This window comes from Haliotis rufescens, unplaced genomic scaffold (genome assembly GCF_023055435.1).
Source record: "Haliotis rufescens isolate VD_foot unplaced genomic scaffold, xgHalRufe1.0.p SCAF_156, whole genome shotgun sequence".
Taxonomy (NCBI): Eukaryota; Metazoa; Mollusca; class Gastropoda; order Lepetellida; family Haliotidae; genus Haliotis; species Haliotis rufescens.
Window position 1 is genome coordinate 51,613 of NW_025963842.1, and position 24,092 is coordinate 75,704.

The 24,092-nt window shown below is 43.8% G+C and overlaps 26 non-coding genes and 1 pseudogene across 26 annotated transcripts; all 27 read left to right on the plus strand.

Annotated features, from left to right (window-relative positions):
* Positions 1–256: 256 nt before the first annotated feature.
* Positions 257–420, plus strand: LOC125380474. Its single transcript, XR_007221123.1, has one exon. It is a non-coding gene; the product is annotated as a U1 spliceosomal RNA (small nuclear RNA).
* A 448-nt stretch (positions 421–868) lies between these two features.
* Positions 869–1,032, plus strand: LOC125380475. The gene has a single exon (XR_007221124.1). It is a non-coding gene; the product is annotated as a U1 spliceosomal RNA (small nuclear RNA).
* Positions 1,033–1,474: 442 nt separating this feature from the next.
* LOC125380477 lies at positions 1,475–1,638 on the plus strand. The gene has a single exon (XR_007221126.1). It is a non-coding gene; the product is annotated as a U1 spliceosomal RNA (small nuclear RNA).
* A 448-nt stretch (positions 1,639–2,086) lies between these two features.
* On the plus strand, positions 2,087–2,250 carry LOC125380478. The gene has a single exon (XR_007221127.1). It is a non-coding gene; the product is annotated as a U1 spliceosomal RNA (small nuclear RNA).
* Positions 2,251–2,692: 442 nt separating this feature from the next.
* Positions 2,693–2,856, plus strand: LOC125380479. Its single transcript, XR_007221128.1, has one exon. It is a non-coding gene; the product is annotated as a U1 spliceosomal RNA (small nuclear RNA).
* A 436-nt stretch (positions 2,857–3,292) lies between these two features.
* On the plus strand, positions 3,293–3,456 carry LOC125380480. The gene has a single exon (XR_007221129.1). It is a non-coding gene; the product is annotated as a U1 spliceosomal RNA (small nuclear RNA).
* A 436-nt stretch (positions 3,457–3,892) lies between these two features.
* LOC125380481 lies at positions 3,893–4,056 on the plus strand. Its single transcript, XR_007221130.1, has one exon. It is a non-coding gene; the product is annotated as a U1 spliceosomal RNA (small nuclear RNA).
* Positions 4,057–4,501: 445 nt separating this feature from the next.
* LOC125380482 lies at positions 4,502–4,665 on the plus strand. The gene has a single exon (XR_007221131.1). It is a non-coding gene; the product is annotated as a U1 spliceosomal RNA (small nuclear RNA).
* Positions 4,666–5,086: 421 nt separating this feature from the next.
* On the plus strand, positions 5,087–5,250 carry LOC125380483. Its single transcript, XR_007221132.1, has one exon. It is a non-coding gene; the product is annotated as a U1 spliceosomal RNA (small nuclear RNA).
* Positions 5,251–5,692: 442 nt separating this feature from the next.
* Positions 5,693–5,856, plus strand: LOC125380484. Its single transcript, XR_007221133.1, has one exon. It is a non-coding gene; the product is annotated as a U1 spliceosomal RNA (small nuclear RNA).
* Positions 5,857–6,292: 436 nt separating this feature from the next.
* On the plus strand, positions 6,293–6,456 carry LOC125380485. Its single transcript, XR_007221134.1, has one exon. It is a non-coding gene; the product is annotated as a U1 spliceosomal RNA (small nuclear RNA).
* Positions 6,457–6,901: 445 nt separating this feature from the next.
* Positions 6,902–7,065, plus strand: LOC125380486. The gene has a single exon (XR_007221135.1). It is a non-coding gene; the product is annotated as a U1 spliceosomal RNA (small nuclear RNA).
* Positions 7,066–7,492: 427 nt separating this feature from the next.
* On the plus strand, positions 7,493–7,656 carry LOC125380488. The gene has a single exon (XR_007221137.1). It is a non-coding gene; the product is annotated as a U1 spliceosomal RNA (small nuclear RNA).
* Positions 7,657–9,704: 2,048 nt separating this feature from the next.
* Positions 9,705–9,842, plus strand: LOC124127719 (annotated as a pseudogene).
* Positions 9,843–10,287: 445 nt separating this feature from the next.
* LOC124127714 lies at positions 10,288–10,451 on the plus strand. The gene has a single exon (XR_006860050.2). It is a non-coding gene; the product is annotated as a U1 spliceosomal RNA (small nuclear RNA).
* A 439-nt stretch (positions 10,452–10,890) lies between these two features.
* On the plus strand, positions 10,891–11,054 carry LOC124127720. Its single transcript, XR_006860052.2, has one exon. It is a non-coding gene; the product is annotated as a U1 spliceosomal RNA (small nuclear RNA).
* A 440-nt stretch (positions 11,055–11,494) lies between these two features.
* On the plus strand, positions 11,495–11,658 carry LOC124127706. Its single transcript, XR_006860042.2, has one exon. It is a non-coding gene; the product is annotated as a U1 spliceosomal RNA (small nuclear RNA).
* Positions 11,659–12,094: 436 nt separating this feature from the next.
* Positions 12,095–12,258, plus strand: LOC124124119. The gene has a single exon (XR_006859403.2). It is a non-coding gene; the product is annotated as a U1 spliceosomal RNA (small nuclear RNA).
* Positions 12,259–12,697: 439 nt separating this feature from the next.
* On the plus strand, positions 12,698–12,861 carry LOC124124125. Its single transcript, XR_006859409.2, has one exon. It is a non-coding gene; the product is annotated as a U1 spliceosomal RNA (small nuclear RNA).
* A 442-nt stretch (positions 12,862–13,303) lies between these two features.
* Positions 13,304–13,467, plus strand: LOC124124126. The gene has a single exon (XR_006859410.2). It is a non-coding gene; the product is annotated as a U1 spliceosomal RNA (small nuclear RNA).
* Positions 13,468–13,909: 442 nt separating this feature from the next.
* On the plus strand, positions 13,910–14,073 carry LOC124124128. The gene has a single exon (XR_006859411.2). It is a non-coding gene; the product is annotated as a U1 spliceosomal RNA (small nuclear RNA).
* A 445-nt stretch (positions 14,074–14,518) lies between these two features.
* On the plus strand, positions 14,519–14,682 carry LOC125380489. The gene has a single exon (XR_007221138.1). It is a non-coding gene; the product is annotated as a U1 spliceosomal RNA (small nuclear RNA).
* A 445-nt stretch (positions 14,683–15,127) lies between these two features.
* On the plus strand, positions 15,128–15,291 carry LOC125380490. Its single transcript, XR_007221139.1, has one exon. It is a non-coding gene; the product is annotated as a U1 spliceosomal RNA (small nuclear RNA).
* Positions 15,292–15,736: 445 nt separating this feature from the next.
* On the plus strand, positions 15,737–15,900 carry LOC125380491. Its single transcript, XR_007221140.1, has one exon. It is a non-coding gene; the product is annotated as a U1 spliceosomal RNA (small nuclear RNA).
* A 427-nt stretch (positions 15,901–16,327) lies between these two features.
* LOC125380493 lies at positions 16,328–16,491 on the plus strand. The gene has a single exon (XR_007221142.1). It is a non-coding gene; the product is annotated as a U1 spliceosomal RNA (small nuclear RNA).
* A 436-nt stretch (positions 16,492–16,927) lies between these two features.
* LOC125380494 lies at positions 16,928–17,091 on the plus strand. The gene has a single exon (XR_007221143.1). It is a non-coding gene; the product is annotated as a U1 spliceosomal RNA (small nuclear RNA).
* A 6,659-nt stretch (positions 17,092–23,750) lies between these two features.
* On the plus strand, positions 23,751–23,914 carry LOC125380495. The gene has a single exon (XR_007221144.1). It is a non-coding gene; the product is annotated as a U1 spliceosomal RNA (small nuclear RNA).
* Positions 23,915–24,092: the final 178 nt, after the last annotated feature.

Consider the following 24,092-nt stretch of genomic DNA (forward strand, 5'->3'; position numbering starts at 1 on the left):
ATGGAAGTTACCTCCCCTGGGTACCTGGCGCAAGGTGCATGTCTATGCAGCCTAAAATGCAAATAAAGCCATTTCCGTCTCGTTCTTCCTACCAATAATCTTTGCATAAAGCGAACGGGTGAATGTAGTGCCATGTACAGGGAAGTATAAAAATGTTTGAACTGAAATGGAATATATGTGAAGTTTTGCTTACAAGACACCTGAATGAGGTGATGTGTATGTTTGTAGTGATGGTTAGGAAGCTGCAGTTTCAGGCATACTTACCTGGCACAGGCTTAACAGTGATCCGCAAGGCTGTGGGCCCGGGGCGAGACCTTTCCATTGCACATCGGCTTGGTTGACCCCTGCGATCATCCCAAATGTGGACGACTCGGGTGCGCAATTTATAAGTGTGGGGGACTGCGTTCGCGCTCTCCCCTGGAAAAAACAATCAAAAATAGAAATGCCTTTTTTTCATTCTGTTTGTCTATCATGACATGTTCAGTTGTTGTTGTTGTTGTTGTTGTTGTTGTTGTTGTTGTTGTTGTTGTTGTTGTTGATGATGATGTGTTTATTTTGCTGAGTAGCTCCCAAGGAGAAAGATAGGACCCGGAAGGAAACTTGGGTGTTGACATGGAAGTTACCTCCCCTGGGTACCTGGCGCAAGGTGCATGTCTATGCAGCCTAAAATGCAAATAAAGCCATTTCCGTCTCGTTCTTCCTACCAATAATCTTTGCATAAAGCGAACGGGTGAATGTAGTGCCATGTACAGGGAAGTATAAAAATGTTTGAACTGAAATGGAATATATGTGAAGTTTTGCTTACAAGACACCTGAATGAGGTGATATGTATGTTTGTAGTGATGGTTAGGAAGCTGCAGTTTCAGGCATACTTACCTGGCACAGGCTTAACAGTGATCCGCAAGGCTGTGGGCCCGGGGCGAGACCTTTCCATTGCACATCGGCTTGGTTGACCCCTGCGATCATCCCAAATGTGGACGACTCGGGTGCGCAATTTATAAGTGTGGGGGACTGCGTTCGCGCTCTCCCCTGGAAAAAACAATCAAAAATAGAAATGCCTTTTTTTCATTCTGTTTGTCTATCATGACATGTTCAGTTGTTGTTGTTGTTGTTGTTGTTGTTGTTGTTGTTGTTGTTGTTGTTGATGATGATGTGTTTATTTTGCTGAGTAGCTCCCAAGGAGAAAGATAGGACCCGGAAGGAAACTTGGGTGTTGACATGGAAGTTACCTCCCCTGGGTACCTGGCGCAAGGTGCATGTCTATGCAGCCTAAAATGCAAATAAAGCCATTTCCGTCTCGTTCTTCCTACCAATAATCTTTGCATAAAGCGAACGGGTGAATGTAGTGCCATGTACAGGGAAGTATAAAAATGTTTGAACTGAAATGGAATATATGTGAAGTTTTGCTTACAAGACACCTGAATGAGGTGATGTGTATGTTTGTAGTGATGGTTAGGAAGCTGCAGTTTCAGGCATACTTACCTGGCACAGGCTTAACAGTGATCCGCAAGGCTGTGGGCCCGGGGCGAGACCTTTCCATTGCACATCGGCTTGGTTGACCCCTGCGATCATCCCAAATGTGGACGACTCGGGTGCGCAATTTATAAGTGTGGGGGACTGCGTTCGCGCTCTCCCCTGGAAAAAACAATCAAAAATAGAAATGCCTTTTTTTCATTCTGTTTGTCTATCATGACATGTTCAGTTGTTGTTGTTGTTGTTGTTGTTGTTGTTGTTGTTGTTGTTGTTGTTGTTGTTGATGATGATGTGTTTATTTTGCTGAGTAGCTCCCAAGGAGAAAGATAGGACCCGGAAGGAAACTTGGGTGTTGACATGGAAGTTACCTCCCCTGGGTACCTGGCGCAAGGTGCATGTCTATGCAGCCTAAAATGCAAATAAAGCCATTTCCGTCTCGTTCTTCCTACCAATAATCTTTGCATAAAGCGAACGGGTGAATGTAGTGCCATGTACAGGGAAGTATAAAAATGTTTGAACTGAAATGGAATATATGTGAAGTTTTGCTTACAAGACACCTGAATGAGGTGATGTGTATGTTTGTAGTGATGGTTAGGAAGCTGCAGTTTCAGGCATACTTACCTGGCACAGGCTTAACAGTGATCCGCAAGGCTGTGGGCCCGGGGCGAGACCTTTCCATTGCACATCGGCTTGGTTGACCCCTGCGATCATCCCAAATGTGGACGACTCGGGTGCGCAATTTATAAGTGTGGGGGACTGCGTTCGCGCTCTCCCCTGGAAAAAACAATCAAAAATAGAAATGCCTTTTTTTCATTCTGTTTGTCTATCATGACATGTTCAGTTGTTGTTGTTGTTGTTGTTGTTGTTGTTGTTGTTGTTGTTGTTGTTGATGATGATGTGTTTATTTTGCTGAGTAGCTCCCAAGGAGAAAGATAGGACCCGGAAGGAAACTTGGGTGTTGACATGGAAGTTACCTCCCCTGGGTACCTGGCGCAAGGTGCATGTCTATGCAGCCTAAAATGCAAATAAAGCCATTTCCGTCTCGTTCTTCCTACCAATAATCTTTGCATAAAGCGAACGGGTGAATGTAGTGCCATGTACAGGGAAGTATAAAAATGTTTGAACTGAAATGGAATATATGTGAAGTTTTGCTTACAAGACACCTGAATGAGGTGATGTGTATGTTTGTAGTGATGGTTAGGAAGCTGCAGTTTCAGGCATACTTACCTGGCACAGGCTTAACAGTGATCCGCAAGGCTGTGGGCCCGGGGCGAGACCTTTCCATTGCACATCGGCTTGGTTGACCCCTGCGATCATCCCAAATGTGGACGACTCGGGTGCGCAATTTATAAGTGTGGGGGACTGCGTTCGCGCTCTCCCCTGGAAAAAACAATCAAAAATAGAAATGCCTTTTTTTCATTCTGTTTGTCTATCATGACATGTTCAGTTGTTGTTGTTGTTGTTGTTGTTGTTGTTGTTGTTGTTGTTGATGATGATGTGTTTATTTTGCTGAGTAGCTCCCAAGGAGAAAGATAGGACCCGGAAGGAAACTTGGGTGTTGACATGGAAGTTACCTCCCCTGGGTACCTGGCGCAAGGTGCATGTCTATGCAGCCTAAAATGCAAATAAAGCCATTTCCGTCTCGTTCTTCCTACCAATAATCTTTGCATAAAGCGAACGGGTGAATGTAGTGCCATGTACAGGGAAGTATAAAAATGTTTGAACTGAAATGGAATATATGTGAAGTTTTGCTTACAAGACACCTGAATGAGGTGATGTGTATGTTTGTAGTGATGGTTAGGAAGCTGCAGTTTCAGGCATACTTACCTGGCACAGGCTTAACAGTGATCCGCAAGGCTGTGGGCCCGGGGCGAGACCTTTCCATTGCACATCGGCTTGGTTGACCCCTGCGATCATCCCAAATGTGGACGACTCGGGTGCGCAATTTATAAGTGTGGGGGACTGCGTTCGCGCTCTCCCCTGGAAAAAACAATCAAAAATAGAAATGCCTTTTTTTCATTCTGTTTGTCTATCATGACATGTTCAGTTGTTGTTGTTGTTGTTGTTGTTGTTGTTGTTGTTGTTGTTGATGATGATGTGTTTATTTTGCTGAGTAGCTCCCAAGGAGAAAGATAGGACCCGGAAGGAAACTTGGGTGTTGACATGGAAGTTACCTCCCCTGGGTACCTGGCGCAAGGTGCATGTCTATGCAGCCTAAAATGCAAATAAAGCCATTTCCGTCTCGTTCTTCCTACCAATAATCTTTGCATAAAGCGAACGGGTGAATGTAGTGCCATGTACAGGGAAGTATAAAAATGTTTGAACTGAAATGGAATATATGTGAAGTTTTGCTTACAAGACACCTGAATGAGGTGATGTGTATGTTTGTAGTGATGGTTAGGAAGCTGCAGTTTCAGGCATACTTACCTGGCACAGGCTTAACAGTGATCCGCAAGGCTGTGGGCCCGGGGCGAGACCTTTCCATTGCACATCGGCTTGGTTGACCCCTGCGATCATCCCAAATGTGGACGACTCGGGTGCGCAATTTATAAGTGTGGGGGACTGCGTTCGCGCTCTCCCCTGGAAAAAACAATCAAAAATAGAAATGCCTTTTTTTCATTCTGTTTGTCTATCATGACATGTTCAGTTGTTGTTGTTGTTGTTGTTGTTGTTGTTGTTGTTGTTGTTGTTGTTGTTGATGATGATGTGTTTATTTTGCTGAGTAGCTCCCAAGGAGAAAGATAGGACCCGGAAGGAAACTTGGGTGTTGACATGGAAGTTACCTCCCCTGGGTACCTGGCGCAAGGTGCATGTCTATGCAGCCTAAAATGCAAATAAAGCCATTTCCGTCTCGTTCTTCCTACCAATAATCTTTGCATAAAGCGAACGGGTGAATGTAGTGCCATGTACAGGGAAGTATAAAAATGTTTGAACTGAAATGGAATATATGTGAAGTTTTGCTTACAAGACACCTGAATGAGGTGATGTGTATGTTTGTAGTGATGGTTAGGAAGCTGCAGTTTCAGGCATACTTACCTGGCACAGGCTTAACAGTGATCCGCAAGGCTGTGGGCCCGGGGCGAGACCTTTCCATTGCACATCGGCTTGGTTGACCCCTGCGATCATCCCAAATGTGGACGACTCGGGTGCGCAATTTATAAGTGTGGGGGACTGCGTTCGCGCTCTCCCCTGGAAAAAACAATCAAAAATAGAAATGCCTTTTTTTCATTCTGTTTGTCTATCATGACATGTTCAGTTGTTGTTGTTGTTGTTGTTGTTGTTGTTGTTGTTGTGTTTATTTTGCTGAGTAGCTCCCAAGGAGAAAGATAGGACCCGGAAGGAAACTTGGGTGTTGACATGGAAGTTACCTCCCCTGGGTACCTGGCGCAAGGTGCATGTCTATGCAGCCTAAAATGCAAATAAAGCCATTTCCGTCTCGTTCTTCCTACCAATAATCTTTGCATAAAGCGAACGGGTGAATGTAGTGCCATGTACAGGGAAGTATAAAAATGTTTGAACTGAAATGGAATATATGTGAAGTTTTGCTTACAAGACACCTGAATGAGGTGATGTGTATGTTTGTAGTGATGGTTAGGAAGCTGCAGTTTCAGGCATACTTACCTGGCACAGGCTTAACAGTGATCCGCAAGGCTGTGGGCCCGGGGCGAGACCTTTCCATTGCACATCGGCTTGGTTGACCCCTGCGATCATCCCAAATGTGGACGACTCGGGTGCGCAATTTATAAGTGTGGGGGACTGCGTTCGCGCTCTCCCCTGGAAAAAACAATCAAAAATAGAAATGCCTTTTTTTCATTCTGTTTGTCTATCATGACATGTTCAGTTGTTGTTGTTGTTGTTGTTGTTGTTGTTGTTGTTGTTGTTGTTGTTGATGATGATGTGTTTATTTTGCTGAGTAGCTCCCAAGGAGAAAGATAGGACCCGGAAGGAAACTTGGGTGTTGACATGGAAGTTACCTCCCCTGGGTACCTGGCGCAAGGTGCATGTCTATGCAGCCTAAAATGCAAATAAAGCCATTTCCGTCTCGTTCTTCCTACCAATAATCTTTGCATAAAGCGAACGGGTGAATGTAGTGCCATGTACAGGGAAGTATAAAAATGTTTGAACTGAAATGGAATATATGTGAAGTTTTGCTTACAAGACACCTGAATGAGGTGATGTGTATGTTTGTAGTGATGGTTAGGAAGCTGCAGTTTCAGGCATACTTACCTGGCACAGGCTTAACAGTGATCCGCAAGGCTGTGGGCCCGGGGCGAGACCTTTCCATTGCACATCGGCTTGGTTGACCCCTGCGATCATCCCAAATGTGGACGACTCGGGTGCGCAATTTATAAGTGTGGGGGACTGCGTTCGCGCTCTCCCCTGGAAAAAACAATCAAAAATAGAAATGCCTTTTTTTCATTCTGTTTGTCTATCATGACATGTTCAGTTGTTGTTGTTGTTGTTGTTGTTGTTGTTGTTGTTGTTGTTGATGATGATGTGTTTATTTTGCTGAGTAGCTCCCAAGGAGAAAGATAGGACCCGGAAGGAAACTTGGGTGTTGACATGGAAGTTACCTCCCCTGGGTACCTGGCGCAAGGTGCATGTCTATGCAGCCTAAAATGCAAATAAAGCCATTTCCGTCTCGTTCTTCCTACCAATAATCTTTGCATAAAGCGAACGGGTGAATGTAGTGCCATGTACAGGGAAGTATAAAAATGTTTGAACTGAAATGGAATATATGTGAAGTTTTGCTTACAAGACACCTGAATGAGGTGATGTGTATGTTTGTAGTGATGGTTAGGAAGCTGCAGTTTCAGGCATACTTACCTGGCACAGGCTTAACAGTGATCCGCAAGGCTGTGGGCCCGGGGCGAGACCTTTCCATTGCACATCGGCTTGGTTGACCCCTGCGATCATCCCAAATGTGGACGACTCGGGTGCGCAATTTATAAGTGTGGGGGACTGCGTTCGCGCTCTCCCCTGGAAAAAACAATCAAAAATAGAAATGCCTTTTTTTCATTCTGTTTGTCTATCATGACATGTTCAGTTGTTGTTGTTGTTGTTGTTGTTGTTGTTGTTGTTGTTGTTGTTGTTGTTGATGATGATGTGTTTATTTTGCTGAGTAGCTCCCAAGGAGAAAGATAGGACCCGGAAGGAAACTTGGGTGTTGACATGGAAGTTACCTCCCCTGGGTACCTGGCGCAAGGTGCATGTCTATGCAGCCTAAAATGCAAATAAAGCCATTTCCGTCTCGTTCTTCCTACCAATAATCTTTGCATAAAGCGAACGGGTGAATGTAGTGCCATGTACAGGGAAGTATAAAAATGTTTGAACTGAAATGGAATATATGTGAAGTTTTGCTTACAAGACACCTGAATGAGGTGATGTGTATGTTTGTAGTGATGGTTAGGAAGCTGCAGTTTCAGGCATACTTACCTGGCACAGGCTTAACAGTGATCCGCAAGGCTGTGGGCCCGGGGCGAGACCTTTCCATTGCACATCGGCTTGGTTGACCCCTGCGATCATCCCAAATGTGGACGACTCGGGTGCGCAATTTATAAGTGTGGGGGACTGCGTTCGCGCTCTCCCCTGGAAAAAACAATCAAAAATAGAAATGCCTTTTTTTCATTCTGTTTGTCTATCATGACATGTTCAGTTGTTGTTGTTGTTGTTGTTGTTGTTGTTGTTGATGATGATGTGTTTATTTTGCTGAGTAGCTCCCAAGGAGAAAGATAGGACCCGGAAGGAAACTTGGGTGTTGACATGGAAGTTACCTCCCCTGGGTACCTGGCGCAAGGTGCATGTCTATGCAGCCTAAAATGCAAATAAAGCCATTTCCGTCTCGTTCTTCCTACCAATAATCTTTGCATAAAGCGAACGGGTGAATGTAGTGCCATGTACAGGGAAGTATAAAAATGTTTGAACTGAAATGGAATATATGTGAAGTTTTGCTTACAAGACACCTGAATGAGGTGATGTGTATGTTTGTAGTGATGGTTAGGAAGCTGCAGTTTCAGGCATACTTACCTGGCACAGGCTTAACAGTGATCCGCAAGGCTGTGGGCCCGGGGCGAGACCTTTCCATTGCACATCGGCTTGGTTGACCCCTGCGATCATCCCAAATGTGGACGACTCGGGTGCGCAATTTATAAGTGTGGGGGACTGCGTTCGCGCTCTCCCCTGGAAAAAACAATCAAAAATAGAAATGCCTTTTTTTCATTCTGTTTGTCTATCATGACATGTTCAGTTGTTGTTGTTGTTGTTGTTGTTGTTGTTGTTGTTGTTGTTGTTGATGATGATGTGTTTATTTTGCTGAGTAGCTCCCAAGGAGAAAGATAGGACCCGGAAGGAAACTTGGGTGTTGACATGGAAGTTACCTCCCCTGGGTACCTGGCGCAAGGTGCATGTCTATGCAGCCTAAAATGCAAATAAAGCCATTTCCGTCTCGTTCTTCCTACCAATAATCTTTGCATAAAGCGAACGGGTGAATGTAGTGCCATGTACAGGGAAGTATAAAAATGTTTGAACTGAAATGGAATATATGTGAAGTTTTGCTTACAAGACACCTGAATGAGGTGATGTGTATGTTTGTAGTGATGGTTAGGAAGCTGCAGTTTCAGGCATACTTACCTGGCACAGGCTTAACAGCCATACGGGAAGTATCGTCTCCTTCAGGAGTTTTGAAAGTTTTTCATGTGACATTTTGTATACTGACTCTTAACATTTTACAGGTCTACGAGCGGGCATCAGTCTCTGTACTGTGCGACTTTAATTAGTCTCCCCTCATTCAACATGTCCTACACTGCTGCTGTAAACGCTGGACCTATTCCAGAGGAGTTTATTGACAAAGAGGTTGAGAGCAGAACCGTCCGGATTTTCACTACTGCAAGGGTTTTTACAGTGCAAGAGTATGTTCATCTCCTCAAGTCAGCTGTGCCAGACCTTTCCTTGGACCAATGTTCGGGGATTTGGAAAACAGAACAATATGGACAAGTGTTTCTTACTTTGGGATCAACAGAGGAAGCAAAGCGTTTAACGGATCTTCAAAGTGTTGTGTTGTTGTGAATGACAGGATCTATTTCTACGAGTATGGACGATTTATCGTTTCCCTTAGGATCCACTGGCTTCATGCTACGGTGAAATCTTCGTTTGTTCAGGACTATTTCTCCAAGTTTGGAAAGGTTATCGAAGTGTTGCGGGAATATGTGGAGGTGGACAACACAAAAGTTTTCTCAGGTGTGCGAATTGTAAAAATGGAGTTGACTGAAGAAGAAAAAGAAATGATCCCACACTTAGTCAGATTCGGAGATAAGCAATCAATGCTGATAACGGCCCCTGGAAGATCCCCAATTTGTTTAAGATGCCATTCTCTCGGTCATGTCAGAGCAAAATGCCCAGGTACGAGTTCTTCTGAAATTGCTGCTAGGGAAAAACGGAGAAGAGATCAAACTTTCTCGTTGGATGTGGAAAATGTTCCGGAGGATGAAGAAGATGATGATGATGATGATGATTTGGAAAGTGTTCGAAGTATGAAGCAGACCAGTGAAGATCTGGTCATTACTGTTCCAGTTGAGGAGAAAGATGTAGCTACAGCATTAACCACACAGAAGCAAGTTGACGATTCAGAAGGAAAGAGAAAACAACCTTTGCAACAGGAGAAGGCAGATGAAAACATAAAGAAGAAAAAAAGTGAGACAGGGACTAGACCAGAACAGACTCCAATGATGGATATAGAACAGATAGACACATCTAAGAAGGTTGCTCAACCACTGCAGACTATGACTAGTAAAGTGAGACTGATTCGAGAAAAAGACTCTGACCGCCCAGTTGTTCAGACAAATCCTGAGGAAATTGAAAGATTTAAGAAGGATTTACAGAGAAAAGGAATGACAGAGAAAGAAAGAAATTTATATGGAAATGCATTGCATCTGGCTTTGTTGTCAAAAGGTGAAAAACAGAAACTTCCTATCAACCGTTCTTCTTTTGTGTATGAGGTCAGTGTCACTGAAGATGACATCATGAAATTTTATCAAACCCAAGTGACTTTAAAGATGCCTTTTTGAACGTATAACAGATACATTTCCGTCTTTAAAAAGTAAAATGTTAGTGGCCATCACCTCAACTCTGTGATATCTTATTTTATTTTTGTCGAGGTGATGGTCAAAGCACTGTCTGCAATTGTACAAGTTTTCGGGAATAAACTTTATTAAAAACAAAAAAAAAAAAAAAAAAAAAAAACAAGGCTGTGGGCCCGGGGCGAGACCTTTCCATTGCACATCGGCTTGGTTGACCCCTGCGATCATCCCAAATGTGGACGACTCGGGTGCGCAATTTATAAGTGTGGGGGACTGCGTTCGCGCTCTCCCCTGGAAAAAACAATCAAAAATAGAAATGCCTTTTTTTCATTCTGTTTGTCTATCATGACATGTTCAGTTGTTGTTGTTGTTGTTGTTGTTGTTGTTGTTGTTGTTGTTGTTGTTGTTGATGATGATGTGTTTATTTTGCTGAGTAGCTCCCAAGGAGAAAGATAGGACCCGGAAGGAAACTTGGGTGTTGACATGGAAGTTACCTCCCCTGGGTACCTGGCGCAAGGTGCATGTCTATGCAGCCTAAAATGCAAATAAAGCCATTTCCGTCTCGTTCTTCCTACCAATAATCTTTGCATAAAGCGAACGGGTGAATGTAGTGCCATGTACAGGGAAGTATAAAAATGTTTGAACTGAAATGGAATATATGTGAAGTTTTGCTTACAAGACACCTGAATGAGGTGATGTGTATGTTTGTAGTGATGGTTAGGAAGCTGCAGTTTCAGGCATACTTACCTGGCACAGGCTTAACAGTGATCCGCAAGGCTGTGGGCCCGGGGCGAGACCTTTCCATTGCACATCGGCTTGGTTGACCCCTGCGATCATCCCAAATGTGGACGACTCGGGTGCGCAATTTATAAGTGTGGGGGACTGCGTTCGCGCTCTCCCCTGGAAAAAACAATCAAAAATAGAAATGCCTTTTTTTCATTCTGTTTGTCTATCATGACATGTTCAGTTGTTGTTGTTGTTGTTGTTGTTGTTGTTGTTGTTGTTGTTGTTGATGATGATGTGTTTATTTTGCTGAGTAGCTCCCAAGGAGAAAGATAGGACCCGGAAGGAAACTTGGGTGTTGACATGGAAGTTACCTCCCCTGGGTACCTGGCGCAAGGTGCATGTCTATGCAGCCTAAAATGCAAATAAAGCCATTTCCGTCTCGTTCTTCCTACCAATAATCTTTGCATAAAGCGAACGGGTGAATGTAGTGCCATGTACAGGGAAGTATAAAAATGTTTGAACTGAAATGGAATATATGTGAAGTTTTGCTTACAAGACACCTGAATGAGGTGATGTGTATGTTTGTAGTGATGGTTAGGAAGCTGCAGTTTCAGGCATACTTACCTGGCACAGGCTTAACAGTGATCCGCAAGGCTGTGGGCCCGGGGCGAGACCTTTCCATTGCACATCGGCTTGGTTGACCCCTGCGATCATCCCAAATGTGGACGACTCGGGTGCGCAATTTATAAGTGTGGGGGACTGCGTTCGCGCTCTCCCCTGGAAAAAACAATCAAAAATAGAAATGCCTTTTTTTCATTCTGTTTGTCTATCATGACATGTTCAGTTGTTGTTGTTGTTGTTGTTGTTGTTGTTGTTGTTGTTGTTGTTGATGATGATGTGTTTATTTTGCTGAGTAGCTCCCAAGGAGAAAGATAGGACCCGGAAGGAAACTTGGGTGTTGACATGGAAGTTACCTCCCCTGGGTACCTGGCGCAAGGTGCATGTCTATGCAGCCTAAAATGCAAATAAAGCCATTTCCGTCTCGTTCTTCCTACCAATAATCTTTGCATAAAGCGAACGGGTGAATGTAAGTGCCATGTACAGGGAAGTATAAAAATGTTTGAACTGAAATGGAATATATGTGAAGTTTTGCTTACAAGACACCTGAATGAGGTGATGTGTATGTTTGTAGTGATGGTTAGGAAGCTGCAGTTTCAGGCATACTTACCTGGCACAGGCTTAACAGTGATCCGCAAGGCTGTGGGCCCGGGGCGAGACCTTTCCATTGCACATCGGCTTGGTTGACCCCTGCGATCATCCCAAATGTGGACGACTCGGGTGCGCAATTTATAAGTGTGGGGGACTGCGTTCGCGCTCTCCCCTGGAAAAAACAATCAAAAATAGAAATGCCTTTTTTTCATTCTGTTTGTCTATCATGACATGTTCAGTTGTTGTTGTTGTTGTTGTTGTTGTTGTTGTTGTTGTTGTTGATGATGATGTGTTTATTTTGCTGAGTAGCTCCCAAGGAGAAAGATAGGACCCGGAAGGAAACTTGGGTGTTGACATGGAAGTTACCTCCCCTGGGTACCTGGCGCAAGGTGCATGTCTATGCAGCCTAAAATGCAAATAAAGCCATTTCCGTCTCGTTCTTCCTACCAATAATCTTTGCATAAAGCGAACGGGTGAATGTAGTGCCATGTACAGGGAAGTATAAAAATGTTTGAACTGAAATGGAATATATGTGAAGTTTTGCTTACAAGACACCTGAATGAGGTGATGTGTATGTTTGTAGTGATGGTTAGGAAGCTGCAGTTTCAGGCATACTTACCTGGCACAGGCTTAACAGTGATCCGCAAGGCTGTGGGCCCGGGGCGAGACCTTTCCATTGCACATCGGCTTGGTTGACCCCTGCGATCATCCCAAATGTGGACGACTCGGGTGCGCAATTTATAAGTGTGGGGGACTGCGTTCGCGCTCTCCCCTGGAAAAAACAATCAAAAATAGAAATGCCTTTTTTTCATTCTGTTTGTCTATCATGACATGTTCAGTTGTTGTTGTTGTTGTTGTTGTTGTTGTTGTTGTTGTTGTTGTTGATGATGATGTGTTTATTTTGCTGAGTAGCTCCCAAGGAGAAAGATAGGACCCGGAAGGAAACTTGGGTGTTGACATGGAAGTTACCTCCCCTGGGTACCTGGCGCAAGGTGCATGTCTATGCAGCCTAAAATGCAAATAAAGCCATTTCCGTCTCGTTCTTCCTACCAATAATCTTTGCATAAAGCGAACGGGTGAATGTAGTGCCATGTACAGGGAAGTATAAAAATGTTTGAACTGAAATGGAATATATGTGAAGTTTTGCTTACAAGACACCTGAATGAGGTGATGTGTATGTTTGTAGTGATGGTTAGGAAGCTGCAGTTTCAGGCATACTTACCTGGCACAGGCTTAACAGTGATCCACAAGGCTGTGGGCCCGGGGCGAGACCTTTCCATTGCACATCGGCTTGGTTGACCCCTGCGATCATCCCAAATGTGGACGACTCGGGTGCGCAATTTATAAGTGTGGGGGACTGCGTTCGCGCTCTCCCCTGGAAAAAACAATCAAAAATAGAAATGCCTTTTTTTCATTCTGTTTGTCTATCATGACATGTTCAGTTGTTGTTGTTGTTGTTGTTGTTGTTGTTGTTGTTGTTGTTGTTGTTGATGATGATGTGTTTATTTTGCTGAGTAGCTCCCAAGGAGAAAGATAGGACCCGGAAGGAAACTTGGGTGTTGACATGGAAGTTACCTCCCCTGGGTACCTGGCGCAAGGTGCATGTCTATGCAGCCTAAAATGCAAATAAAGCCATTTCCGTCTCGTTCTTCCTACCAATAATCTTTGCATAAAGCGAACGGGTGAATGTAGTGCCATGTACAGGGAAGTATAAAAATGTTTGAACTGAAATGGAATATATGTGAAGTTTTGCTTACAAGACACCTGAATGAGGTGATGTGTATGTTTGTAGTGATGGTTAGGAAGCTGCAGTTTCAGGCATACTTACCTGGCACAGGCTTAACAGTGATCCGCAAGGCTGTGGGCCCGGGGCGAGACCTTTCCATTGCACATCGGCTTGGTTGACCCCTGCGATCATCCCAAATGTGGACGACTCGGGTGCGCAATTTATAAGTGTGGGGGACTGCGTTCGCGCTCTCCCCTGGAAAAAACAATCAAAAATAGAAATGCCTTTTTTTCATTCTGTTTGTCTATCATGACATGTTCAGTTGTTGTTGTTGTTGTTGTTGTTGTTGTTGTTGTTGTTGTTGTTGTTGATGATGATGTGTTTATTTTGCTGAGTAGCTCCCAAGGAGAAAGATAGGACCCGGAAGGAAACTTGGGTGTTGACATGGAAGTTACCTCCCCTGGGTACCTGGCGCAAGGTGCATGTCTATGCAGCCTAAAATGCAAATAAAGCCATTTCCGTCTCGTTCTTCCTACCAATAATCTTTGCATAAAGCGAACGGGTGAATGTAGTGCCATGTACAGGGAAGTATAAAAATGTTTGAACTGAAATGGAATATATGTGAAGTTTTGCTTACAAGACACCTGAATGAGGTGATGTGTATGTTTGTAGTGATGGTTAGGAAGCTGCAGTTTCAGGCATACTTACCTGGCACAGGCTTAACAGTGATCCGCAAGGCTGTGGGCCCGGGGCGAGACCTTTCCATTGCACATCGGCTTGGTTGACCCCTGCGATCATCCCAAATGTGGACGACTCGGGTGCGCAATTTATAAGTGTGGGGGACTGCGTTCGCGCTCTCCCCTGGAAAAAACAATCAAAAATAGAAATGCCTTTTTTTCATTCTGTTTGTCTATCATGACATGTTCAGTTGTTGTTGTTGTTGTTGTTGTTGTTGTTGTTGTTGTTGTTGTTGTTGTTGATGATGATGTGTTTATTTTGCTGAGTAGCTCCCAAGGAGAAAGATAGGACCCGGAAGGAAACTTGGGTGTTGACATGGAAGTTACCTCCCCTGGGTACCTGGCGCAAGGTGCATGTCTATGCAGCCTAAAATGCAAATAAAGCCATTTCCGTCTCGTTCTTCCTACCAATAATCTTTGCATAAAGCGAACGGGTGAATGTAGTGCCATGTACAGGGAAGTATAAAAATGTTTGAACTGAAATGGAATATATGTGAAGTTTTGCTTACAAGACACCTGAATGAGGTGATGTGTATGTTTGTAGTGATGGTTAGGAAGCTGCAGTTTCAGGCATACTTACCTGGCACAGGCTTAACAGTGATCCGCAAGGCTGTGGGCCCGGGGCGAGACCTTTCCATTGCACATCGGCTTGGTTGACCCCTGCGATCATCCCAAATGTGGACGACTCGGGTGCGCAATTTATAAGTGTGGGGGACTGCGTTCGCGCTCTCCCCTGGAAAAAACAATCAAAAATAGAAATGCCTTTTTTTCATTCTGTTTGTCTATCATGACATGTTCAGTTGTTGTTGTTGTTGTTGTTGTTGTTGTTGTTGTTGTTGTTGTTGTTGTTGATGATGATGTGTTTATTTTGCTGAGTAGCTCCCAAGGAGAAAGATAGGACCCGGAAGGAAACTTGGGTGTTGACATGGAAGTTACCTCCCCTGGGTACCTGGCGCAAGGTGCATGTCTATGCAGCCTAAAATGCAAATAAAGCCATTTCCGTCTCGTTCTTCCTACCAATAATCTTTGCATAAAGCGAACGGGTGAATGTAGTGCCATGTACAGGGAAGTATAAAAATGTTTGAACTGAAATGGAATATATGTGAAGTTTTGCTTACAAGACACCTGAATGAGGTGATGTGTATGTTTGTAGTGATGGTTAGGAAGCTGCAGTTTCAGGCATACTTACCTGGCACAGGCTTAACAGTGATCCGCAAGGCTGTGGGCCCGGGGCGAGACCTTTCCATTGCACATCGGCTTGGTTGACCCCTGCGATCATCCCAAATGTGGACGACTCGGGTGCGCAATTTATAAGTGTGGGGGACTGCGTTCGCGCTCTCCCCTGGAAAAAACAATCAAAAATAGAAATGCCTTTTTTTCATTCTGTTTGTCTATCATGACATGTTCAGTTGTTGTTGTTGTTGTTGTTGTTGTTGTTGTTGTTGTTGTTGTTGTTGTTGATGATGATGTGTTTATTTTGCTGAGTAGCTCCCAAGGAGAAAGATAGGACCCGGAAGGAAACTTGGGTGTTGACATGGAAGTTACCTCCCCTGGGTACCTGGCGCAAGGTGCATGTCTATGCAGCCTAAAATGCAAATAAAGCCATTTCCGTCTCGTTCTTCCTACCAATAATCTTTGCATAAAGCGAACGGGTGAATGTAGTGCCATGTACAGGGAAGTATAAAAATGTTTGAACTGAAATGGAATATATGTGAAGTTTTGCTTACAAGACACCTGAATGAGGTGATGTGTATGTTTGTAGTGATGGTTAGGAAGCTGCAGTTTCAGGCATACTTACCTGGCACAGGCTTAACAGTGATCCGCAAGGCTGTGGGCCCGGGGCGAGACCTTTCCATTGCACATCGGCTTGGTTGACCCCTGCGATCATCCCAAATGTGGACGACTCGGGTGCGCAATTTATAAGTGTGGGGGACTGCGTTCGCGCTCTCCCCTGGAAAAAACAATCAAAAATAGAAATGCCTTTTTTTCATTCTGTTTGTCTATCATGACATGTTCAGTTGTTGTTGTTGTTGTTGTTGTTGTTGTTGTTGATGATGATGTGTTTATTTTGCTGAGTAGCTCCCAAGGAGAAAGATAGGACCCGGAAGGAAACTTGGGTGTTGACATGGAAGTTACCTCCCCTGGGTACCTGGCGCAAGGTGCATGTCTATGCAGCCTAAAATGCAAATAAAGCCATTTCCGTCTCGTTCTTCCTACCAATAATCTTTGCATAAAGCGAACGGGTGAATGTAGTGCCATGTACAGGGAAGTATAAAAATGTTTGAACTGAAATGGAATATATGTGAAGTTTTGCTTACAAGACACCTGAATGAGGTGATGTGTATGTTTGTAGTGATGGTTAGGAAGCTGCAGTTTCAGGCATACTTACCTGGCACAGGCTTAACAGTGATCCGCAAGGCTGTGGGCCCGGGGCGAGACCTTTCCATTGCACATCGGCTTGGTTGACCCCTGCGATCATCCCAAATGTGGACGACTCGGGTGCGCAATTTATAAGTGTGGGGGACTGCGTTCGCGCTCTCCCCTGGAAAAAACAATCAAAAATAGAAATGCCTTTTTTTCATTCTGTTTGTCTATCATGACATGTTCAGTTGTTGTTGTTGTTGTTGTTGTTGTTGTTGTTGTTGTTGTTGATGATGATGTGTTTATTTTGCTGAGTAGCTCCCAAGGAGAAAGATAGGACCCGGAAGGAAACTTGGGTGTTGACATGGAAGTTACCTCCCCTGGGTACCTGGCGCAAGGTGCATGTCTATGCAGCCTAAAATGCAAATAAAGCCATTTCCGTCTCGTTCTTCCTACCAATAATCTTTGCATAAAGCGAACGGGTGAATGTAGTGCCATGTACAGGGAAGTATAAAAATGTTTGAACTGAAATGGAATATATGTGAAGTTTTGCTTACAAGACACCTGAATGAGGTGATGTGTATGTTTGTAGTGATGGTTAGGAAGCTGCAGTTTCAGGCATACTTACCTGGCACAGGCTTAACAGTGATCCGCAAGGCTGTGGGCCCGGGGCGAGACCTTTCCATTGCACATCGGCTTGGTTGACCCCTGCGATCATCCCAAATGTGGACGACTCGGGTGCGCAATTTATAAGTGTGGGGGACTGCGTTCGCGCTCTCCCCTGGAAAAAAACAATCAAAAATAGAAATGCCTTTTTTTCATTCTGTTTGTCTATCATGACATGTTCAGTTGTTGTTGTTGTTGTTGTTGTTGTTGATGATGATGTGTTTATTTTGCTGAGTAGCTCCCAAGGAGAAAGATAGGACCCGGAAGGAAACTTGGGTGTTGACATGGAAGTTACCTCCCCTGGGTACCTGGCGCAAGGTGCATGTCTATGCAGCCTAAAATGCAAATAAAGCCATTTCCGTCTCGTTCTTCCTACCAATAATCTTTGCATAAAGCGAACGGGTGAATGTAGTGCCATGTACAGGGAAGTATAAAAATGTTTGAACTGAAATGGAATATATGTGAAGTTTTGCTTACAAGACACCTGAATGAGGTGATGTGTATGTTTGTAGTGATGGTTAGGAAGCTGCAGTTTCAGGCACAGTCGCAGTTTGTACTCCAAGCTAGCAACACCTCTCCAGCCTACGAAGCAACCCAAGCCATCCAGCCACCAAGCCAACCTCACCCAGCAAAGCCTCCCAAGCCAGCACAGTTCCACTGATAGCCAGCCCAAGAGCAACACATCGGTAATTATCACAACACACCCATACAATCTAGGTTAAAACCACTCACACACAAGCCCACTTAAAACACCAAACCCTCAAACACTCTAGTTACTACCAAAACACACCCTTTCAAACTTAGGCCAAAGGTAACTCACCCCAAGCCCACTTAAAACACCAACTCTCCAAAATCTCCTAGCTAAACAAACTAACTCACCAGCCAAAACCCAAATAGCGTAGAAGCCAGCCAAACACTACTCACCCAGTCACCCACTCTACACACAAAGCCCCCTCTTAAGCCCAGCTCACTCTCCTCCCCCAAACCAAAACCTACAAACCTACAACAGCTACACTACCACAGACATGACCGACACACGCATTATCACCCAGGCAGACATCCACTGCACAGACACACCCACACCATCGGAGGCCCACAACACCTCCGATCGGACACCTGAAACCCTCATCCCGCACGAATTCGGAAAGCAAACCACAGTCGCTTCTCCCACCAAAACTCCGGATTCGCCTGCAACCACAACAAACCCAAAGAAACGGAAGCTAAATGCTTCAAACACAACACCTGCATCACCTTCCACCCCCGCATCTATAGTCACCTTCGCCCTCTACTTCTGCGCGGCTGGCCCCATAAACATCCTAAGTAAGGTACTCTCCGCCAATAAAGTAGGATCATTCTTTAAAAAACAACAAATACTCTTCGATAAAATCAGGGAAGCCCACAAAGGATTTCAGATCATCTTTCCGGACCAACAATCACTTAACGCAGCCAAAAAAATAACGGAAATATTTCAATACACAGTAACCCACCAAACCCCAAACTGGCAACTATACACTAGAGGAGTAATTAGAGTAAACCCTAGAGAGTCAGAGGAGGACCTAGAATTCTACAGTAACGAAGCAAATCTAAACACAGGCTCCTTCCCCCAACCTAAAATAACCAGCACTAAAAGAATTACATCAAATAGGAACGGTAGAATAACCAACACGCCGATAGTCATCATAAACTTCCAAAAATCAGAAACGTATCCAGAAGCCCCTAAACACATCTCCTTCGGAGCGTCATCTAAATTAGAAGTTAAACCCTATATCAAACAAGTCAAACAGTGCACAAACTGCCTCCAATACAATCACACCGCTAACGGATGTAAATATCAAAAAACTAAATGTAGAAACTGCGCTCAACCTCAATGTCTAGGGCCATGCGCCCCCTGGTGCATTCACTGCAAAACAAACACCCACTCCTCACTATCCAACAAATGCCCCCACAAACACACACTCACCCAACAGGCCAACCGACACATAAACATCGACTCGGCCAAACTACAAACACGAAAACTGACACAGCATCCAAGAACACCCCTACTACCCACACCACAACCAAACAACCAACCACACCTACAGAGCCCGTACGACGGCGTCCTCATGCCAACACCACAAGCATCAGCCACAAACACCCAAACCCAACACTACCCGCCAACATTCGCCACACCCAAACCAGTCGCCGCATCCACACCCGCACCTAAACCAAAACTCACTAAACCTACCATATCTCACCCCAACACCATACAATCTACAGCCACCAGGGCAACAACAACCACACACGAGCAAGCAACACACGAAAAACTAAACATTACTAAACCCATTGAAATACCCAGTACACCTACTCCAACACAACCAAACACCCACACAACTCCCATGGATAGTGAGGAAACCAATCTAATTAACCTAGATGACTCCCAAACCACAACTGATCAAAACATAAATGATAAAACATTTTCAGCCCCCAAAACCCTGAAAAATCGCAAACGCAAACCCCAAACTCAACCTGAACCCGAAACTTTAACCACCAAACTAAATAGCTTCACACTCCTACTAGTATACATGCTTAAAGAAATCAAACCAGACCTTAAAGCCACTAACCTACACCAGGTAGCACATAGACTAAATCTAACTACCCAAACCTACCAAGAATTCTACGATAGTTACAACCTAGCAATCGCAGGACTATAAACCAAAAACCAAACCAAAATCGTAATCTCCAAACACTAAAAGCCCACATAATGACAGGCCTAAATATCTTTCAGTGGAATGCGGCCGGGCTTAACTCCCACAGCCACGAATTAAAAGCTAGATTTAAACTAAAACAAGGACCACACATAGCGTGCATCCAGGAAACTAAATTCTCCAATAAATCCAAATTTCACCTACCAAACTACAACATAGTCAGACATGATCGACCTAAAACCAAAATAATAAGAGCATCAGGTGGCCTACTAATACTAATTAGAGAAGACATAAGCTACGAGGAAATCAAAATAAACACCCCAAACCTAGAAGCCAATGGTATCCAAATCACCCTTAAAAACCAAAAAATAAACATCATAAACATCTACCACTGGCAACAACAGAAAATCCAACCGGAGGATCTAAACATACTCACAAAGATAGGCAACAAATCTACCATCTTTCTAGGAGACTTCAACGCCCACCACCCTTCCTGGGGCACGGGAGATAAACTAGATAATCACGGCAAACTAATATCAGAATGGATAGAAACAAATAATTTAGTACTACTAAATAACAACCAACCTACCAGATACGACAAAAACAATAAAAACATGTCGGCTATCGACCTAACCATATGTACAGCAGACTTAGCTCAAAGTACCCAATGGGAAGTTCACGACGCCCCCCTAGGAAGTGATCACTTCCCCATAAACATAACCATAGGAAACACTAACGTCCCAAATCAATCCGAAAGTTCAGAACCTAAATTTAACTACAACCAGGCTAACTGGGATAAATTCCAAGACATATGCAACCAAGCTAACCTAGTAGAACTAGAAAATAGTGACCCAGAAATATATTGCCAAAACCTAACGGACTTCATAATAAACGCAGCCAAAAGCGCAATCCCCTTTAAAAAACCCAATAAATCGGGTAGGCCCTCTGTACCCTGGTGGAACGAGGAAATAGAACTAACTAGACAAAAACGTAAAACAGCCTTCAACAAAGCCAAACGCGACCATAACCACATACCAGTAGCTCACCAACTAAACCACCAGGTACAAAACCTAGTTAAAATAGCAAAAACTAGAGACTGGAAAAAATTCTGTGAGGGATTAAACAACCGTACAGACGCCAGAACGGTCTGGCGTAAAATCCACGCCGTTAGAGGCCTAAAACGTCACCAAAAGACACCTAACATAAATAACTCAACAACCCCTAGCGAAAAAGCAGACAACCTAGCAAACCACTTTTCGGCCACAAGCAGTAATAACAATTTCAGTGACAAATTCCAACTAAAACTTAAAACAGAAACCAAACCTAGCCAAGACCCAAATAATGACGCCCTAGAAATAAATCAGCCGTACACAATAGAAGAACTCAATTATGTACTCCAAAATAGGAAAAAGGGAACAGCCCCAGGACTAGACCTAACCTCCTACCAAATATTAAAAAAACTCCCCCCTAAATTACTCCAGACACTACTCAAACTATATAACCTAATCTACATAAAAGGCCATGTACCAACCCCCTGGAAAGAGGCGCTAATCATACCTATTCCCAAACCCGGTAAACCAACCAACCAAGCTAACTCTTATAGACCAATCTCTCTTACTTCCAACCTTTGCAAAGTAATGGAATCCATGGCCAAAAATAGACTTCAACACTATCTATCTCAAAATAACATAATAAACTCAGATCAAAGCGGTTTCACTCCTGGCCGCTCCACCCTAGATAACCTCGCTCGTCTCGAACAGGATATTAAAACCGGTCAACTAAACAAACAATACACAACAGGCATCTTTCTGGACTTCTCTAAAGCCTTTGATATGGTATGGCATAACGGATTAATCCAAAAACTTAAAAAAATAGGACTTAAAGGTCAAATCGTAAACTACATCCAAAGCTTCCTCCAAAACCGCAAAATTACAGTGGGTATAGACCAGGCCTTGTCAGAGCAGTGTCCCCTGGAAAACGGCACCCCTCAAGGCAGCATTCTTAGCCCCACACTTTTTAATATAATGATAAACGACCTATTTGATGGCTTATCCCCCAAAATAAACACCTCAAAATTTGCGGATGACGGAGCCCTATGGATCCGCTCCAAAAGTATCTTAACATCTCAGGACTTACTACAAAAATCCCTAAACAAAATACAAAACTGGGCAGACAAATGGGGCTTCTCCCTAAACTCCGAAAAAACGACAGGAATAGTATTCAAACACAAAAATATGAGACGGGCGTCCCCTCTCCTCAAACTAAACAATAAACCAATCATATTTCAAAAGCAAACTAAATTCCTAGGTCTAATCTTCGACGAGCATCTCTCCTGGGATGCTCACGTCCAAAACCTAACCACCAGATGTAGCAAAGATCTAAACACACTAAGATGCCTAACCGGCTCCAACTGGGGAGCCTCTAAAGATACCCTCCTCAGCCTCTACACATCCCTAATCAGATCTAAACTAGACTACGGCTGTGCCATATACGATACCCTAAACGAAACCCTAACCAAAAAACTAGATTCAATACAATATCAAGCCCTCAAACTAGTAACACGTACTCAACATGGCACCTCCCTCACATCACTTCAGGCCCTTACAGGAGAAATGCCACTAAATTTACGTAGACAACACTTAACACTAAACTTCTGGGCAGCATCTCAATCAAACCCCCTTCTCCAAAACATGCTAAACCAAAACATACGTCCCCAAAACCAGGCACTAACTAGAAAACACCCTCTACTCACCCCAATATCCCAACGAATAATAAACTACCATAACGAACACCAAATAGGAAACCAACAACAAAACTGCAAACAATCAAACGTATTCACCCCAAAACTTAAAATCCCCAAAATAGACACATCCCTAGCCAACACAATAAACAAACAAACCGACCCAAACCTAGCTAAAAGCACATCACTAGCTTACATCCATCAAAAATGGCCAAATTGGTGTCACATATACACAGACGGATCCGCTGATCCGATCACAAATCACACAGGTTTCGGAGTCCATATAGCCCAACCAGTCAAAAATACTCAATCCTTCCGACTCCCAAACAACCAATCTATATTCACCGCAGAGCTCATGGGTATCGCCACGGCGCTCCACAGCCATCACACCAAAAACCAAAAAAAAATCTTAATACTCTCAGACTCACTAAGCGGACTTCAGGCCCTCCAAAACAAAAACACCAAAAACCGCCCCAAATTAATAAACCAAATTCTCAAAAGCGTAAACAAACTAACAGAGGCAGGCAAAAACATACAACTTATCTGGATACCAGCTCACGTAGGAATTTACGGGAATGAAAACGCAGACAGAGCCGCAAAACAATCCCTAAAAATACCAGACATAAGCCTTAAGCTACCAATATCTAAAGCAGAAATCAAAAGTATAAACAAACGTAAAATCACCCAAAAATGGCATAACCTCTATCAAAACACAAAAACCCAAATCCTAAAAACCCTCAAAAAACCCCTCACCAAACCAAAAATCCTCCATCCCTCCAAAAAAATCGATAGAATAATCACCAAACTCCAAACAGGACACACCAAACTAAATAACCACCTTCTAAAACTAAAAAAACACGCAAACGGGAAGTGCCCACACTGCACTCACCCAGAAACAATAGACCACGTACTACTACATTGCACCCACTACCTCACACAACGTACAACATTACAAACCAACCTAAATCCAAATAACGCTCTTACCTTAGAAGCAATCCTTAACCCCCAAAATAAAACAGAAAACTTCAAAGCCCTAGGCATTTACCTAACCAAAACAGAACTAATTAACCGTATTTAAAACTTCACTAAACCACCAACACTAAACATCCAAAAAACATCAACTCACCCCCACACACTCCCTTAGTCCCAACCACTCCCCCAAGGCATGTATTCCAAATCTCAAAATTTCAAAACTTTATATAAGCAACCACTAAACCCCCCTCCTTGGTTGCACTCCTCTCGCTACCACTTTTATACCACTAAATGGCCCGGCCGGGCCCGTGTGCGAAATACGCTCCAGTCGGAAAGCGCACGTAAAATCTCCTAATATAAGTAAGTAAGTAAGTTTCAGGCATACTTACCTGGCACAGGCTTAACAGTGATCCGCAAGGCTGTGGGCCCGGGGCGAGACCTTTCCATTGCACATCGGCTTGGTTGACCCCTGCGATCATCCCAAATGTGGACGACTCGGGTGCGCAATTTATAAGTGTGGGGGACTGCGTTCGCGCTCTCCCCTGGAAAAAACAATCAAAAATAGAAATGCCTTTTTTTCATTCTGTTTGTCTATCATGACATGTTCAGTTGTTGTTGTTGTTGTTGTTGTTGTTGTTGTTGTTGTTGTTGTTGATGATGATGTGTTTATTTTGCTGAGTAGCTCCCAAGGAGAAAGATAGGACCCGGAAGGAAACTTGGGTG